The 19,426-nt window shown below is 39.1% G+C and overlaps 1 long non-coding RNA gene across 1 annotated transcript; it reads left to right on the forward strand.

The window, feature by feature from the left end:
• Nucleotides 1-15,316: 15,316 nt before the first annotated feature.
• On the forward strand, nt 15,317-17,460 carry LOC147302354 (uncharacterized). Its single transcript, XR_015127279.1, has 3 exons — nt 15,317-16,920; nt 17,006-17,136; nt 17,219-17,460. It is a non-coding gene; the product is annotated as an uncharacterized LOC147302354 (long non-coding RNA).
• The last annotated feature ends 1,966 nt before the right edge of the window (nt 17,461-19,426 follow it).

The raw sequence follows: 19,426 nt of genomic DNA on the forward strand, positions 1-19,426 counted from the left end.
CTTTCTAACCTTATTGCATTGCAGTTAACTTTTGCTTTGGCACATCTTGGTCCTGACAATGTTGAGCCTGGTTGTTTCAAGTCAGATGCAGATCCAGCTAATGTGAGGTGCTTTTTTGTGAATATTTGGGAGACCAAATGTTACAGCCCTCACAACACATGCTGTAATACATGTAAAGTCTGGCTCATGAGTTTTGGGCCTTGTCTGTCTCTTGCCAATGCCCTAAAGTGCGAAAAGAAGGACAGATTAGGCCAAAATGTCTCTGCTATCTCTGCATTATTTTAGCACACCTCGTGCTGCACATATAAGCAAAAGGATGTAGGTTCACACACACATGCACGCACTCCACCTCGAAGGCTCAAAGGAATTTTAATTTCCTGAAGCTATTTTGGTCTGAACTCAAGGAAATCTGCCCTCGTCACTTTTTAAAATCATCCAGCCGGTCAGAGAACAGCTTGTAGCTGGGCCAAAGGGAGTTTGGCCTATTGAGCACACTTTAAGTGCCTCTTGAAGTCCAGAAATGCAGCAAAGCTATTTGTTTTATGTTGCTATTTCTGCATAGCTGTCCGTTAAGGTGCTGTTGATGATATGCAATGCAATGCTCTATGCGCCTTCTTCCAGGGATTCTCTTTCTACAACCAGAAAATGCAACCTTTTAACGAAAAGACAAAAACCATGGACAAGGCTTTCCTTCCCACTTCTAAACATACGAACACAGAGTAAAAGAAAATCCAGCTCATTTTGAGAAAAACTCAGAGGCTGTTTCAAGTTATGGCAGTTTGATTCTGCAGTAATTACTGGAGCTTTCAAGAATAACAAAAGCAAAAGTATGATACAGTACACACAAAGACCAGGACATCTTTGTCTACAAAAGCTTTGTGAGCTCTGAGACATTGGGAGAACAAAATAACCAAGGACACAACATGATAAAGGTTGAAAAACCGACTTACCCTTAATGTTTTGCGGCCACTGCTCTCTGTAACGCCACTGCCGTAAATTTAATAACATATACTTTTCTCTATATCTAACCTCATCTGTGCTGTTGTGGGACTGACTGAAATAATAAATTTTTTTGGTTGTGTTTTGGAGCTCTTTCATGCTTGAATGGACAGCCACAGGCATCAGTGATAACAGTCATAATATCGTTTAAGTCAAAACAGCATGGAAGGAGGCACTAGAGTGAAGGTTGGCTGCAAAGCGGCTTGCAGATGCACAACAACTGTGGGCAGGATAAAGAAATACCTTCTCCTATATGACATTTGCAAGCTGGATGCATGGAAGCTGAAACATCAAGTGATGTGGATGGGTACTGAGATTGTTGGGATTGTAGCAAGGCATGACGTTGTAGTCCCCTGAAGTAACACTATGACATTTTTAGAACAGCACATAGGTGATTAATTGATTAATTTAATTTAAATTCAATTTATATGTCACATCATATCATATCACATTTGTACTAAATCACAACAACAGTTGCCCCAGGCACTTTATATTGTAAGGTAAAGACCCTAAATAATACAGAGAAAACCCCCAAAATCAAATGACTCCCTGTGAGCAAGCGCTTGGTGACAGCGGTAAGGAAAAGCTCTTCTTTATATCAAGAAGAAACCTCTGGCATAACCAGGGAGGGCCAGCCATCTGCTGTAACATATAGAAGAACAAATATATATAATATATCACCTTCATCTGAGAAATTATAGGGAGGTAATGTATTGATTTGACATTCATGTGTGTTGAGAAAGACCTAAAGGATTTGAAATCACCACTAAACGTTACACATGGAGGTCCTACTGATGTGACTGGCAGCTGACATGCAGTGATGTGGAAGTCCTTCAGAGAACTGCCAGTAAGGATTATTCTTTCCACATTGCTGGTCTGCATCTCTGATAATCACAAACTGACAAGAAGAAAATGGTCAATTAGTCTCCATAGGGGTAAGTGTTGAATTCAATATCACAAATCCAAATAGATTTATTTGGCATTTGAGTGGGTAGTTCCGTGTGAAAAGTACTACAACACCAATTGCTGATATAAGTGTGTAAAATGCACTGTATTCATCAATCCCAATTCCTAGACACCCTGAGCAGAAGTAATTTGAGAGGCAATTTTCCGTTGAGATAACATATCACAGGGGAAGAAAAAATACATTAACAAGCAATTTTCATAATATAAGAATATTCTATGAAATATCAAGGTGATAAAACAATGTCCAGTAAAGGTCTCCAAGACTAAACACAACATTAATTCAGTTACATAACATTTTCATTCCTAGTAAAGTACACTGCAAGTATGCTGTAGAAATGCAGACACTGCATACAGTTTTGACATAACTAACTGCAACTTTGTAAGCATTAAAATGTAAGCATTTAAAGTGAAAGAATGAGACTTGGTGTACATTACTTCAAAATGATGAGAGATCACTCCAAATCTCATTCTTGGAGTATTAAGTGAAGAGAATGTCATCCTGCAAAGAACAACCTGATAAGTCATTTGTGTATAAGCAATTTTTACCACTACAACTTGGAAAAAGTTGCAATATTGTGTAAAATGTAGCTAAAAACTGAATGCAATGATTTTCAAATCCAACAAACGCATATTTTGTTCTCAATAGAACACAGAAAAAAATCTAAACTGAGACAATGTACCATTTTAGGAGAAAAATGCTATTAGCTAATTTTGAATTTGATGGCAGCAACACATCACCTCTTCTCTTAACAACTGTCTGTAAATGTCTGGGACCTGAAGTGAAAAATTTCTTGACATTAGAAAGAGGCTTATGTTAGCTTGAAATTGTTAAATGTTGTCATTGTGTTGCTTAAATTTGTAAGTCTTGGTTCAAACTATATGATCAAAGACATTCTCCTGTTTCTAGTGCCCTCCCCATCCTGTTGAATGGTGGGGGAGGCTGTAGTGTTTTATTATAGGCACATCCTATGTGAAGGTTCTGTTTTCTTGTTTAGTAAACTTTCTGCCTTTATGACCCTTTTGGTGAGCAGGAGGTCACATAAACACACCCCCAAACACTAACACCCACTTGCACACACACTCACATGCACATGCATACACATACACATACACATACACACACAGTGACTGGTACCAGGAAATTTTGCCATATTACTCCTGTTCTAGCTAGCTTGCATTGGCTGCCCATTCAATTTAAAATATTACTCCTTACTTTCAAAACTATTAATAAATTAGTGCCAAGTTATCTTAGTGAACAACTCAAACCACATACTCCTGCTAGAACACTCAGATCTGCCACTCAACTACTTCTGACCCAACCCAGATCTCGACTGAAGTCCCGGGGTGATCATGTGAAAAAACGTTTGAGCTGTTCGTCTTGCTTTGTTAACGGGAATAAGACTCTGAACCAGCGGGGCTGCTGAAACGCAGACCCAACAGCTTATTTTCCAATTTTTGTCTGACTCAACAGTCATCGTTTTTTTTAAATCATATCTTTCATTTCATGTTGTGCCAAATAGCTTGAATTGGTATAATGTCTGGACTGCTGGCATACTTAACGTTACTAGCTCCACTAGCATTGATGCACCATCATACCATCAGAGTTTTGGGCTGTTAATAACAAACCTCTCCTCTTTAGTTCAGCGGGCATGGAATCCAAACTTTCCAAAACCAATTCAAATTTTGATTAATCTGACCACAGATCAGTTTTCTATGTTGAAATTTGCAATTACTGCATTCTGTTCTTACTTACATTTTTACACAGTATATCAGCTTTTTTCCATTTGTGGTTTTACAAGCAACATATAGTTTTTAAAGTAAGCAACTTCTAGCATTCATATTAGCTGTAAGCTGCATTAGAAAGCCAATACAAGCTGTATTAGAAAATTTTGATTTTAGGAACTTAGAAATATGGACTCAGACTTGCAAATGAGAAAAAATTCTGATAAATGTTTAATTGATTCTTTACTAAACTGTTTCTTTACTGAAATGTTAGCTTATTAGCATAAAATCTGCAGCATGCACAACATTAGAGTTAAAATGCTGCAGAAATTCTTCCTTGTATAACACTTCAAACCATGAGGCATCGAAGTTAATACAACAGTATTAACTTAACTTACTTATGATGATTGTACTTTGTCATTGATTAAATTCAAAGAAAATATAAGTAGTAAACTTAATATAATGTCGTTAGATGAACACATCATTTTTAATTGTATTTCTTTAATTGTTATTTGTAAATTGTGGCCCTGCATTTATTTATTTATTTATTTTTTAACTTTTCTCAACATTTTTCAAAAACAATATAGAGGGTGTTCTTATGATGTCTGTCCTTATAAAATGGGGATTTTGGTGAGTTCGGTTCTAGAGGTTTTCTTTCCTTCAGCATTTTCCAAACAACAGGAACACATTTAAAAAATGGAAATGAAGCTCGGCTGCGTTATCTGTAATTTCCAAATGCTGCTTCAGGTTAGCGTCACACAAGTGCACAATTTTTTGTGTGAACATATTCAAAGTTTCATGAATTGCAAAGTAGCGCAATTACACTTGACAGACACATAGGATCCTTTGTTACCAAAGCGGCGTCATTTCAAGGTTGCTTTGCCTTTGTTAAACGACTCATTTGTTTTCCAAAGGGAATATAATGAAGTGTTTTTTGAATAACCTTTCAGACATGTTAATTACAGAAAGCCTAATTAATCTCAACACGCTTTTAAATGCACCATTTGCAAAACAACATACTGTACAGTTCACTTTTTTTTCCTCTCAAACTGCATTCAGCCACATTAGCATGCTCAGTGGCTCCAGCTACTAGTAGGTAACTTTGAACTCCACTTTAGTGAGACATTAGCCCAAAGCAGAGTGAAAAGATAAAAGATGAAACAAAGCTGCATCACTGCAGAGAGAAGCACAGATGGGGCTTTGCTACCATTAGATAGGCACATGGCAGAATTTGATATGTCGGTGTCAGCAGTGGGCTACTGACCACCATGGATGTAGGTTTGTTTTAGGTTTGCACTGAAAGGGATGTGAGGAAGTGTGGAGTGTGGGAGGTGAGCTAGGGGGACGCCTGCATTACGGTGAATTTTTATGCTCTAATTTGTGCTTTTAGTATATCAATATAAACAAAGGAAAACAGAACACTCGTTCACCAGGTAACAGCTCAACATATAATGAAACAGAAGCGATCCAGCCCTTTCTTTTGCCTCCAAATAATCAGTCTCCACTTTTGGTCTAATATTATTCGTCCAATGCTTTTTGTGTCTTTTTCGTTTGGGAAAGTAACCTGCTTAAATATGCTTATGTAACCTTTTAACATCACTATTTCTTTTTATTTGCATAAACCACAGTGACTGTAATAGCTCAGGTGTGTTGTAAAACTCAGTGTACATTCAGGTGGACCAAATCAGAAATATCTGTGCAGCGGGATGAATTATGCTTAACTTGACTTTCTTAATGAAGCAGCTTGAAAATCAGAAGAGCCATCTGAAGTGCAGACTGAAATCTAGCACACGACATTTCTAAACTGGACTGGTTATTCCAGCCTACCTTTGTGCACAAGCTGTTGCTGACTGAGATGACAATACTACAAGTGTGCGTGTGAATTTGTGTGTTACTGTGTTGTCAGGACACTGACTAATACCATAAAAGGTTTTGTGGTTGTGTAAACTCATAATTCGTACTTCAGAAAGAACTGCCCATAACACTTTATTATGTCTAATAAAATCTAAATGGATAATTAAACTTTTGTAGTTACTTATTCTAATGTTGATACTGAAATGATTATTAATGCTTACGCCTTATTAATAATGTTTAATAATTTGTTTTTGTAATTTGTGATATTATTTTATTTCCCTTATGTATTGTAAAAAAAAAGGTGATAAGATCCATTCTGATAGCAAACATTAACATTTTATATACCATGTTATGTGTTTGTTAATGAAACCCTAATGTCGCTGTCTTTATATAATACAGCTTTAATTAATGATAAGCAAACATCTTCATTACCTAGGCATTAGATTTTGCTGTTATTTTCCATCCATCCATCCAACCACACTGTACATCCTGGAGGTCCATAATCTCTCCAGCATGTGTTGGATTTGCCTATGACCACCTCCTAGTTAGATGCCTGAACCACCTCAGCTGGCCTCTTTCAGTGTGGAGGAGTGGCAGCTCTGCTTTGAACCCCTCCAGCATGACTAAGCTCATCACCCTATCTCTAAGGGGAACCCAGTCAGCCAGTAAGAGAAATCCCATTTCCAACACTTGAATCTGCGATCTTGTTCTTTTTGTCACTAAGCAAAGTTTGTGGCCACAGGTGAGAGTACGGAAATATGTCAAAAGCTTTTCAAGTGTCTCGTTCATGAGACACTCTCAAAGCTGTCAATAAATTCGCTAAAACCCCTCCACTTGGGGCAGTGACTCCTCCCCGGTTGTGTTATCAACCTAGTGCTGAGGCCATCCTTCAATTTACCCCTTCAGTCAAATATAGTACTATTTAATTTTTTTCCAGATCCTGTAAAATATGTTGATCAGTGTCGCAGATTAAGTCATACACGGTCTGCAGCCAAACAGATGGCTGCAATTCATATTCCCTGCCAAAAAAATGATACAGCACGGTGCAGGCATAGATGACATAAATGGCAACTACACTGCATGTGAGTCATGAAAGAATAAACTACCTTGACCAATGTTACATGACAGAGCCTCCTTGAGAAACAGGTTGATGAATCAAATCTGTTTGGGTTTTTGGAAACACAAGCTGAATGGTGCAGAAGGGTTACAGTAAAAATCATCTGCATTTCTTTTTTTTTCACCTTTGCTCCACAGTTTGCTCCTCTTTCTGAGTGAGCTCAGGTGGCAGTGTTTTGATTTGTCATTCTTTGATGACTGGCAAATCGATATGCTCTTAAAGACAGGGTTAGGGAAGAAATTGACTTTCTTTACACCCACTCTATTTAGCCTGACAGTCCATGGCAGCTCGCAACAAACACATCATCATCCCCATTAACAACAACAGACATGAAAAAAAGACAAACAACAGGCTGCGGACATCAGCTATCAAGCATTCCTCTCTATAAAACAATATATGAGACCAGTTGTCCAGATGCGCCGCCATTCCTCTTTGCTGTCATAGGTTAAAGCTGCATTTTTGCATCTTTGTGCGTGTGCTTGAAAAAGAGAACAATGTGTGGCAAAGACTTGCATCTTTGCTTTGCGACTGCTTTCCAAGAAAAGTTCTGCTTTCCAATCTTCTCACTGCCTAAAGGACTTTTTTTCCAACTCAAGAGCATATTCTTTCTCTCTTGCAGTCTCTCTCATATTTAGGTTTAGACAGAATGTTGAGTTGTTGCTTAGCACCTCGGGCGACGGCGCGCTGTTATAGTACTCATGCACAAGGGATGAGGGAATAAAGGTTTGCTGCACAAAAACCATGTGACTAGAAACTGGGCAACTGTTTCGGAAAATGTTACTGGCGATTAATCCATCGTTTGGCGCACAGGAATTCTGGTTATTGCTGCCAACCGCTTTTTTTTTCTTTTGGCCCTAGCAGTTAAATAACGTTTACAGATTTTTCTTTTTTTTAAATTGTTCCTCACCAGAATTGAGAAACAGTAGAAATCCTACCCTTGACATAACCCGGCAGTGCACGAACACACAATTTCACACTCTTTCTCTCACACACACACACACACACACACACACACACACACACACACACACACAGATACAAATGCATGCTGGATAAATGTTGTCCTTAACCTGGCGTACTACAACCGCTCAGCAAATGCCAGCTGGGTCAACAGATGCCCTGGGCCTTCTAGCCTGCTCTCATACAAAGAACGCTGGAGCTGTCCCTTCATCTATGGAAACAAACACACACACACCCACACACACAAACATGTGCACACATGCGTAACCACATGCCCGCACATTTTGAGCTGTAGTGACAGCAGTCTACAAGCAGATTATGAGGTTTTATCTTGCTTTGTGTTTGCAGCGCTCGAATTGCAGCAAGCAAAAGGGTAGCAGGTCAGAGTTGGTGGGCTGAGGTGGGGGAGGTGCATTACATCGTACAAAACCAATTCTGTAATTGCAAAATGTAACAGGTCTACAGTAGAATCATGTTGCTGAGAGACATAGCTTGTGACACTCTTGCAATGGAGATGAAATTTATGAAATTAGAGAATGGAGAAGATATATGTGTGTGTGTGGCTGTTTTCAAAGGCCTAACATTTGACCACCAGCTTAATATTATGTTGGTTCCACTTTTGTTGCCAAAGCATCCCTGACCCATCAATGCACAGCAACCTGAAGGTTTGCTGTGGTATCCGCGCCAACATGTTAGCTTAGCGACAGGTCCTTTAAGTCCTGTAAATTGTGTTCCCCAGGTAAGCACCCCACATGCACCATCCACATCCAAGGGCCAAATTGTGATGGCTACATGGCTAGGTGAGCATTTCCAAAATTGCAGATCTTGTGGGGTGTTCCTACATTGCAGTGTTCAGTATCTATCAAAGTGTCCAAGGAAGGCACACTGGTGAAGGGTCATGGGTGAATAAGGTCCAGTTATTGTAGCTCAAATTGCCAAAAAAGTTCAAGCTGGTTCGGATAGAAAGGTGTCAGAACAGACAGTGCACATCAATTAGTTCTATATGGGGCTGCAGACCAGACAGGGTGCCAGTGCGGACTCCTGTCCACTGCCGAAAACACCGACAATGGACACGTGAGCATCAGAACTGGATCACGGATGCTGTTAGCAAAAACTTCAAAAATGTGTTTCTTTTTGTTATTTTACATACTTGGCAGAAAGGAAAATTAACAAATTCATGTAAAGAAAAAAGAAAATGCTGACTGATACTTTTTGACACAATTTGTGTTATCCATTCTGTAAGGGCCATTCTCTTACAAAATGAGAAAACAAAGGAATTAAACCAATTTGTCTTCGATTCTTTAAAAGAATGACAACTAATATGGTTAACACATTTGTAAGTAGACATCTACATAATGTCTTGTTAATATGCACATACTAGAATTGCCAGTGCCTGCTTAAAAAAACAACACTTTTAAGGTATTTAAAGTTTTTAACATTTAAATTTTATTTTACTGGATTAGTCAACAAGCAGATTGGCTCAGTAAGTTAAGTCAGGGATTTAAAAGAAAGAGGTTGAGGATCGTTCAAATTTTCTTCATTTCACTTTATGCCAATTAATAAGGATATACTAAAACAAAATTCTTGAGCACAGTTTTTTTTCTAATAAATCCAGCAACATCTAGGTGACTGTGAAGACAGCTCGAACCAATGTTGTGGCAACATCCACAACTCTGTTTCAAGTTTCAGTTTCGAAGTGTTTCTCAACCATGACTGTGAAAAGACTACAGCTGTTGAAATGTTTACTGGGATGACACTTTGAGCTCAAAAATAATGATTCCACATTTAGCGCACATGTCTGGTATATTCTCATGAGACACTAGCTCTTACACTTTACACATGTACATTTCAAATAAAGACATTTCAACACAAACTATATATATTCATGAAATTATGTAACTTATTATAAATTAGTCATCTACATCAAGAAATCTACACAGAACGTTTTAACAGCATTTACATATGATAATCTGTATGTATAAATTGTGGGTTTAGGAGATTTAAAATATTTGCAGTAATTACAATGCTTTGGCTGTCCAACTTGTAAATTGTTTCCAAAGTTCTGACAGAAAGCGATGTTTGTCTGACAGCCAGTGTGGTTAGCTGGTCTGGTGAGTCGAGCCAGCCCGCATCAGTGTTTAACAAATACAAGCAATAGGAGAAGACCTGTGGGAATAGCTGTCGCCAGTTCTGAGACACAAGGAAAACCTGGAGAGGTAGGAGTGGGGGTAGGGGAGTGTTGTTGGAAGAAGCATTGATTGGATTCACTGATGGGGGATAAGGAGGAATGCACAGATAGCAAATGATAGAGAGAAAAAGCGAGGTTAGGTTGAAACAGAGCAATCTAGACTTCAGTTTGAAAACACTTCATAATGTATATTACTCTAGTGCCTCACCTCGCCAGCTCCCCCACCTATATTTCTTATTTGAAAACTGCAGTGGCAGGAAATGGAAACCATATCGTATGTATAAGAGGCAAAAGACGCTTCTCTTCCGCACTGTGAGTCAGAATGAATGTGAGACTGAATTACGTTTATCTCTGCGTGAGGTATGTATAGAACGGTGGAAGATCTGTTACGTGAACTTACAGTGCAATTGTTTTGAAATGGAAATTTTAGTTATGATTCATTCATGAAACAAACAGATCTTTAGATTTTGCAAGCCTATATTGTATTTAATTTCATACCCAATTCACTCTATGAAACAAAACAAATACTTTAATAAATCCACATGTGATGGCAAGCTGCTGTTACCATACATCTTCAAAAAAGTTACTGATAAGGTGGCTTAATTAACACACAAATTTGTTATTGTAAATCATGAGTTCGCACTGTAGTGTGGTTGCTTCACAGTGGGGGGATGGGATTGTTTTACCTCATTACTCAGCTGTTAATTAGCAAGAATATGCATTGACTTATGACTTAGCGCTAGCTTAGGATTTGCTCCAAGTATATACATGTAAGGTTTATGCTACAGAAAAAACAGTAAAACAGTAAGTACCTGTGTCATGTGCAAACCTACCTCTGCTTGTTGTCATTCCCCCAGGTTATTTGGACTAATTGCTACAGAGAAGCTACTAACAAGGATGAAATGAGGTTTTTGTATAACTGTAAATTCAAAACTTTAAATTCATTGGACTCACATTTTAACGGTATGATTAGCAAATGCCACATCCTAGGAGCTTTGGAGAGTGAATTTACACTGGCAACCTCCCCAGAGTTAGGGTTTGAGTTGGGTTGTGGTTTAGCTACATGCTAAGTAGGCTAATGTCTAGAAATCAGAAGATACATTTCAAACAAACTCTGAACACATTTTGGTATTTTATATTAAGCGGTTCCAAACCATACCCCAGCCTTAGATTAGTTGCCAAAGACTTGGTGGATGCTAGAACATTAAGTGAAAGTGATGACACATCATTTTAGAGAACCAAACCAAAGGACCAGGACTGACCTAAAAGATAGTTGCACATACTCTGATCTGACCAGAGTATTATGCTAGATGGGACTGAAGTACGAGGGAAGACTGGCGCTTCTTATAAAACCTTGAACACTCCTAAGAAACACACTTTAATGCAATTTAAAAAAACTTCAGGGTTGGGGGGGTGTCAAAAAATATTTGTATGCTACTTTTGCCATTCATTTCTTTTTTCAGAGTCTTCATCATCATAGATCCTTCATAAATGACAGTTTTATTGATGTATGATGCATTCATAAGGGTACAGGCATGCTTTCATTCTTTCCAAGCCTTTGCAGAATTGAAAATAAAATAGTCGAGTAATGTATGAAGCACAACACTCATTATAACATGGAAGGGTGGATTAGTAAAACGGCCACTCTCTCTTTCCCAGTAATAAAGCACATTACTGTTGCTACTGAAATAAAAAGCCTCTCGCCCCTCGTCACTCTCCATGTCTCCATAGAGAAAGACTCACAACAAGCAGCAACAGCTATTTCATCTGTTTTCTTCATATTAGTAGGAACATTGACAGCCAAATCAAGCATGTAGTATCTCAGAATTATGACCACATTAAAGTAAAAAAATGAAGGTGAGCACCCAACATCTTATCAGCAGTGTAGTGACTGATTTAAGCTTAAAATGTCAGATCAGCACAATAGATTGTGCCTCAGTCCCAGTTTGACACAGGCTGACATTGCACTATCTTTCTGTTTGAGATAACATTCAGATCAGCCCCACTCATTTAAAAACAAGTCCCGCTGTAGCAGCTAGTCGCCCACAGATTGCATACAAAAGATGGATGGAGCTTAGGATTCTGAACTATGAAGCAAATGTAGAAATTATTGAAATGACCAGCAGGGGGCAATTCATCTGAATGAAAAAAAGGCAGACTGTACAGACTGTAAAAGAGTCAGAGAGGAAAAAATAAATACATTTGTTATTTCTCTGACCTTAAGACTTTTTTCACAAGTTTATTGTCTCATTTGATGGTTTTAAGTTTTACTGAATACAGCATGATTTTTATTTTGTAAGTTATGGTCCCCATCTTGGTCAATATACCTTGTGACTGACCACTTGGCACTTTATGTGTGCATTTACTTTGAAGCACCAAGACGGTGGTAGTGAAAATACTCACATTGATATCACTGATATTGTTTAGTAAACATCACAGTGGCTGTATCTATCTTAGATAACGTCTCTCTTAGAATAAAGTCTTACATGTCACATTTTATTCATAAATGATAACCATTAGACGACAAGATTGTTGTCATGGATGCCAGGCTCTGTATAATTATCTTCTTATCTCAAGGAAATAGGCCAGGTTTTTTTTTTCCTTTTTCCTTTTTTAATGAATCTGTTGACACTGGAAAATTACCTTTGCTATAGAGGAAAATCTCTGCAGGAGTCACATTATTTTCACAGGAAGTGATCTTTATATGGAAGCAAACCAAATAGGCCAGTCTATGATTTAAACTGCTATAGATTTGTGTTGTTAGACTGTACAAGAGTGGAATATTGTATATACTCTCAGGTTACTTTGGACTGGATACAAACTCTAGCCGTGAATCAACAGCAATTTAAAGTTTGGTGTTTGTAAGTTCAGTCAGGTCACTGTACTGTAATTATGTAGCCAATATCACAACTCCCAAATTTTCCTCACGGGGCTTTACAGTCACATAGTAATAATGTTTTTTTTCCAACAGCCCTTGCTCTAGTGTCCAGTTCTGCTCCCCTAAAGGACAATAACAGCAGCAATAATGCTGAAACACATTAACAGACATATGTCTATAATTCAATTCCCCCAGTGCTGGCAGGAGTACCGTTACACCTACCCTGAAATAGCTTTGTTTTCAAAAGTAGTACAAGGCACAAGAGAGCAAGGCATGGACAATGAAACAGATGGTACAAACAGAAGAAGGGGTGTAAATACAAGTCACTGAAATGTATAGTTGATATGAGGATGAACTTTGTGAGTGTGATGAAGCATTTGCAAGGGAAAGATAGAAAAAAGAAAGAAAACCAAAGTGATAGGGTAACAAAAATAGGAAAAGCATTCTCTTAAATCCATATTGTATTCGCAATACATCATAGAAAACATATCAAATGTTTAAACTTAAAAAATGCATCATTTTAAGAAAAAAAATACCTCATTTTCAATTTGATGGCAACAAAATATCTAAAAAAAGTTGGGAAAAGGCCATATTTGCCACCATGTTGCATCCCCTCTTCTTTTAACAGCAGTCTGAAAACATCTGGAGACAAGTTCCTGATCTCCTGAGAGAGGACTCTTGTCCCATTTTTGTCTGATATAGGATTTTACTTGCTCAACAGTCCTGGCTCTTTTTTGTTGTAGTTTTCATTTCATGATGTGCCAAATTGTTTTATAAGTGTTGAAAGGTGTGGACTGCAGGCAGGCCAGGTCAGCACCTGGGCTCCTCTACTGTGGAGCAATGCTGTAGCAATAGCTGCAGAACATAGTTTAGTATTGCCTAATAAAGACAGTGATTTTGGTCTGGTGGGCACTAATTTACCCCCATAACATTAAAGATGCAGGCTTGTGAACTGAGCGCTGATAACAAGCTTGATTGTACCGCTCCTCTTTAGTCCAGATGAAGCGTTGTCCATGCTTTTAAAAAGAATTTCAATTTGTCTTACCACAGAGCAGTTTTCCACTTTGAGTGCATTTTAAATGGGCTTTGACACAGAGGAGACAGCAGCATTGTTGGATCATGTTCACATATAGCTCCTTATCTACACAATAGAGTGTTAACCTGCATTTGTGAGCGGCACAGATGTGTTCACAGGTAATGATTTCTGAAAGTGTTCCTGTGGCCATGCAATGACCATGATAGAATCATGCCTGTTTCATTGAAGTGCTGTGTCACGTCACAAAGATCACGGGCATCCACTTCTGATTTTCAGCTTTGTTCCTCGTGCAGAGATTTCTCCACATTTTCAGAATCTTTTGATGACTTTATGTACTGTAGATACATATACATACTGAGCTAGTCGAAGTTTTCACAATCTTATGTTGATGAACATTATTCTGGAATTGTTCCACAATTTTTAGAAGCAGTTTGTTTTTTCAGATTGGTAAAACCTCTGTCCGTTTTTACTTTTAAGAACTTTTTTTTATCTTGTCATGCTACTTACCTGCTGCTAGTTAACTTACTTATTTGCTAAATGTTTGTCCAGCTGTTTCTTTACAGTACTACTTATTTTTCCAGCCTTTTGTTACCCAAGACCCAACTGTTTTGAGGCATGTTGTTGGCATCAAATTCTAAATTAGCTGATATTTTTCATGAAATAGTAAAATGCCTCAGTTTAAACATTTGATAAGTGTTCTTTTTTCTATTGTGAGTAAACTGTTGGTCAATGAACTTTGCAAATCATTACATTCTGACTTTATTTACACTTTACACAGCTTCTCAGAGTTTTAGTATAATTGTTTTTTTCATATTGATTGCTTCAGTCAGACCGTGTGCCAGGCCTCTGTCCAGAAAGGAGAGACTAGAATAGAATAGTTGTTATACAAGTACAATTAATTTTAAACTGGCATGTTTCCTGTGCCCATCACAAAAAAGTAAAACATAGTAGACAATAATAACAATAATAAATAGATTATGGCCCTGTAATTTCACATAAAACGACCATGCCACAATACATGATTGCTGTCACTGAAAGGTTATTCATTAGGATACTAAAAAGTAACTCATTAGAGTGCTTTAGCTTCACAAAAAATAAATTCCCTTCAGCTATTAGCTTGCGTATATATGACTTGATGTATATAGTCCACTTTATGCTCCAGTCACACAGGAGCTGAGACCAGTTGGCCACCATCTGGTAGCCATCAGTCACTTGGGAAAAATGTGTATCCCCGACTCTGTTGACTTTACCTCATTGCATAGCATTTCCTCACAAGCTTGTTAATTTGCATCAGAGTGACAGCTTTAGCTAAAAGCTAGCTCTTGTGATTTGGGAGCTGTAGCACTGGTGCAATTCTTAGTAGGCTTTCAACATGAGTGCTATGGTACCATACTTTAGGTTACAAATGCTTCTTTAAAAGGTGAAACAAAGCTCTTCGCAGTTGATAGACAGTTAGGGTTAGCCTAGTGTAAAATACTACAAATGCTTACACATCCTCTCTGCGTCTTGATAGCTAATCTTTACATGTGCAACAATGCACCAAGGGACTGGTTACATTTAACTGTACAGTAATGAGTCAGAGGGACACAGTGTGCAATGAAATCTTCTCTTTACTGGTTATAATAAAAAAGTGATCTGACTACTCTTGTGCAGTACTTTATAATGTGCTACAACTAACACTGGTCACAGGGAAGAAAAAAAAGCCTTGGAAAAAGCCTGCAGGTGTGACTCAGTGTTCACTGTACCACTGTATTCCCCAAGATGGACAGAAGGCTGGGTATTGATTATGTGGAGCACATCTTTTGTCCCATGTCCCTTCTCTGAAGGAAAAAAAAAGAGAGAGGGAGAAGAGAGAGAGCAAGCCAATCTATAACCTGTCACTGTCTCTCCCTTGATGGCTGGATGATGGATGACTGCATCCTCTCTAACAATGCTAAAGCACTCCCTGTGTGGGAGGCCTTTTACACAGGGGCAAGGTAGGAACTATATGTCTCTCTGTGTGTAGGGGGAGACAATTAGCACCTTTTTTTGCACATTACCTGACAGCTGACATTCAGCCCTCACATGTTTGATATGACACTGAGATTGAAGGTCAACCATTTTGGACTGTTCTGAGTAAAGATGTACTGAAGGTTAAAGAACTAGTTTTTTTTTGACTGTGCTCCCTCTTTTTGCTCTACACGCCACAAACCTTACAAATTATGTGTCTCAGGCTTTGTGATCTCTACAATATCCACAGTCACTGATGCGATGCATCTCAAATCAGAAAATCACCCCACAAAAATCAGAGATGATGAAAGCCTTAAGCGCTTGCACAGTTGGCAGAAGGGGGATGGAGGGGAAGGGAGAGCGGGTTTCTGCCTCCCACTCCTTCTCTTGTTCAGTCTTTGGGGCCTCCACTGGGTCTCTAGGCTTCATGTCTTTGCTCCCATCTTCCTGTCTTCATTTCTGACTCCCTTACTCGCTCTGTTGCTTTTCCTCTCTCAGCCTTTTTCCTTGTTCTCTCTCACCCACTCTTTATCCCTCCCTATCTGGTTGTTGGTTGCTCCCAGGGGCTTAATTTATGGTTGTGGAGCTACAGAAACACAGGGATGACAACCCACGCTCTCCTTTGCTTTGTTAGCTAGCTAGCTTGTTGGTTGGCTCGCTGACTGGCTGGGAGTACAGAGTGTGTGTGTTCTATGTAAAATGTTTTTCCTTCTCTAACATTCCAGTCTCTCATTCTCTTTTTTTCCTTTTCAGATATGTGCAGCTGGTTTTATGATGTTACAATCAATGTCAGCCGATTCATGTAGCATGTGCACATTGAAATTTTCCATAGAGAGGCTTTTTTAAAGATAAATGTTATTTGTACTACAAAAAAGGCAGGATCATTCCGATGGCTATGTAGCACAGTCTTCTATGAGACATAACTGCACTGTATGAAGAGTTTAAGATGAAAAAGGATTACATCATATAGTTATAAAGTCTAGAGGATGCAGATGTGCAAGGCAGTTTGTGTAAAAGACAGAATTTAGAATTCTATATAGCCTGTACTGTCATGGTCCGCGGCCCGGCGTCCGGGGTGCTGTTGGGATGCCCACGCCCACGGGCGTGGCTGCTAACCCCACACCTGCATCCCATCCCAAGCGATCACCAGGTGGACTATTTAATCCTGCCCTACCTGCTGCTCCACGCCAGTCCGTAGTCGCCTCTCAGCGGTAACGTACACCTGCGGGAGAAAAAAAAAAACCCTTATGACAAATTATCCATTGGAACTGACTCTGTTTAACCCTGTGTACTCAGATCACAACTCGGCGTTTTTGCGAGCCACCTGCCTGTCCACCTGTCCGCCTGAGATTCGGAAGCACTATCAGCCTCGCCGTCTCGACCCTTTTGGAGCCCCCCCCTCTGGTTCACTCAGCCCGGCTACCTCCGTAAGACGTATACTCCACCTTCCCTCGTATGCTGCCTTTTTTCCGCACCCCAGTAATCTGTTTCTCTTTTTTTGTTTTGCAGCTTCTCACAGCCCCGCTCTCGGCGTTCCCTGCGCAGTTCACCTCCCCAGTCCCTCGGTTTCTTCTGGTTCCATAAGTTGTTTTTTCGGCTACCCTTTAGTTATAATAAATTTGCTTTCTTTATTCCCTCCTACCCTGGTGTGTGTGTTCTGCTTCTGGGTCCAGCTTGCGCACGGAATATCGGTTCATTACATGTACTATATAACAACGGCAGCTAATATTTCCTTCACACCAACATATAAAGTGGACATTGTAATCTAGGCTAGACTATCCACATGTGAGCTGACAAACTAGTGGTGGTGAATTGGTCCAAATATTGATAATATAGATACAAACTTTGAGAATAGAAACAAAGTATTGATCCAATACCAGTACCAAAGTTGTGAATTGTCTTAAATTAATTATTTCTTTGGAAATTAAAACATATACATTTGACTGTCATGTCTATTTTATTTATAGTCCATAGTATACTTAAATAACATGTACACTCCAGATCTACCAAATGCCGAGTTTCAAAAATTAAATTCATGTCATGACTCAATGCTCTCCCCTACATAAGATGCCTTTATAAGTTAAAAGTATCGGTATTAGTATCAGCAATACTGGCCCATTATTTACTTGTTAGTGGATCAATACTAAAATTTGCAGTATCACACAACACTACCAGAAACACCTAGACACTAGGCAGATATGGATATAGATATACAAAGTTAATGTCAATAACTACATGTAAGGACAGGCTAGGGTAAGTTTTGTACAGACTGTATTAAAAAATAGTCCTGTAAAAAATGAAGTACACCCTCACTCAGTTTTAAGGTTTTATGTTTCAGGACTTATAATAACTCAAACTAATTATTTTTTGTATGACTTTATCAGTCTATCACATTGTTACACTTTTTCTGTACAGCATTGCCTCAGTTCAAATGAGGTTTCATGCACAGCTTCCACAGCATTGTAGTTAGCCTGAGGTCCAGTTTTTGACCATTTGACCATTGCAACAATTAGATTTTTTTCTTTTTCAGTTATTCTTTTGTTGATTTCCTGCCGTGCTTGGGATCATTGTCCTATCGCATGACTCAGTTTTAGTCAAGCTTTAGTTGACAGACACATTGCCTCACATTTGACTCTAGAATAATTTTGGTATACAAAGAATCCATGTCCAACACAATAATTGTAAAGTGTGTAACTGAACACAGTAACTGAAAACCTGTATGCAGGAAAAAAGACAAGAAAACTGAAATTGGGTGAAGCACATGAAAAAGAACCCTCTAGGCCATGGCCATTAAAAGGTGGCTTCCACTTCCTATACAGTGTTATGCTGTGTGTAAATTTGAAACCATAAAATGTACAAAATGTACACTGTAAGGCTATATGTTTAACTTATACAGCTCTGACAAAGAATATGTGCTTCTGAGACCAGAGCAGGAAGAGCTGTGATATTGTTCACCACCCTAACAGTAGCAACCTGTAAGCTGACGCCAGGGGCTGGTTGGGCCAAGAGAATGCTGGCCTCTGGCTCTTGTCACAAGTCGTGGAGCTTATTAGGCTCCAGCCTCGAGAGAAAGTTCAAGCAGTGAGGGATGATGTGGAGGAAGTAGGAACAGGTGTATGTGGAAATACAACAGCAACAGTTGTTATAAGTGGCTTCCTCTTAAGATTAGCATTTTATTGTTTTGGAGTCTGAGACGTGACTTTACAAGATCGATCCTGCTTATCTTCCCAACTTTCCAAAGTGCTTCAAAAGATGTGCTGTGCTGCTATGGAAACACAGTTGAAACAGCTCATCAAGGGATACCATCCAGGAGCTCCCAAATGATTTGTGGGGGAACTGGACACTTATAGAGCCAGATGTTATTCTTTCCCTGCCGTGACATGATTGTGGGCAAGGCCATCTCTGAGTCAGTGGTGAGGACCAGGAGGGCCGTTGCTGCTTAATTGACGTTTGTGGCTAACTCTGGGAAAAGAATACGGGGCTTTAGGGGTCACAGGGTTGTAAAATGATAAATGATAGACATGTTGTCTGTTGGTCATAATCTGTTTCAGGCTAGAGAGCAGGTGGAAACTCCTCTGCTGGCAGTTTGATGCCATTGCGATCTGTTGCCACCTTATGCTTGGGTATATGGTTAGCAGGTTGATGCAGAGAGAGACAGCGCTGGTGTGGACACTGTGGAGACAAAGAAAGCCACATATGTGGGTCTGTGGATCCCCT

This window comes from Aulonocara sp. 'chitande type north' Nkhata Bay, linkage group LG23 (genome assembly GCF_057382095.1).
Source record: "Aulonocara sp. 'chitande type north' Nkhata Bay isolate Kocher_YH1m ecotype deep benthic linkage group LG23, A_spYH_male_GT1.1, whole genome shotgun sequence".
NCBI classification, from domain to species: Eukaryota; Metazoa; Chordata; class Actinopteri; order Cichliformes; family Cichlidae; genus Aulonocara; species Aulonocara sp. 'chitande type north' Nkhata Bay.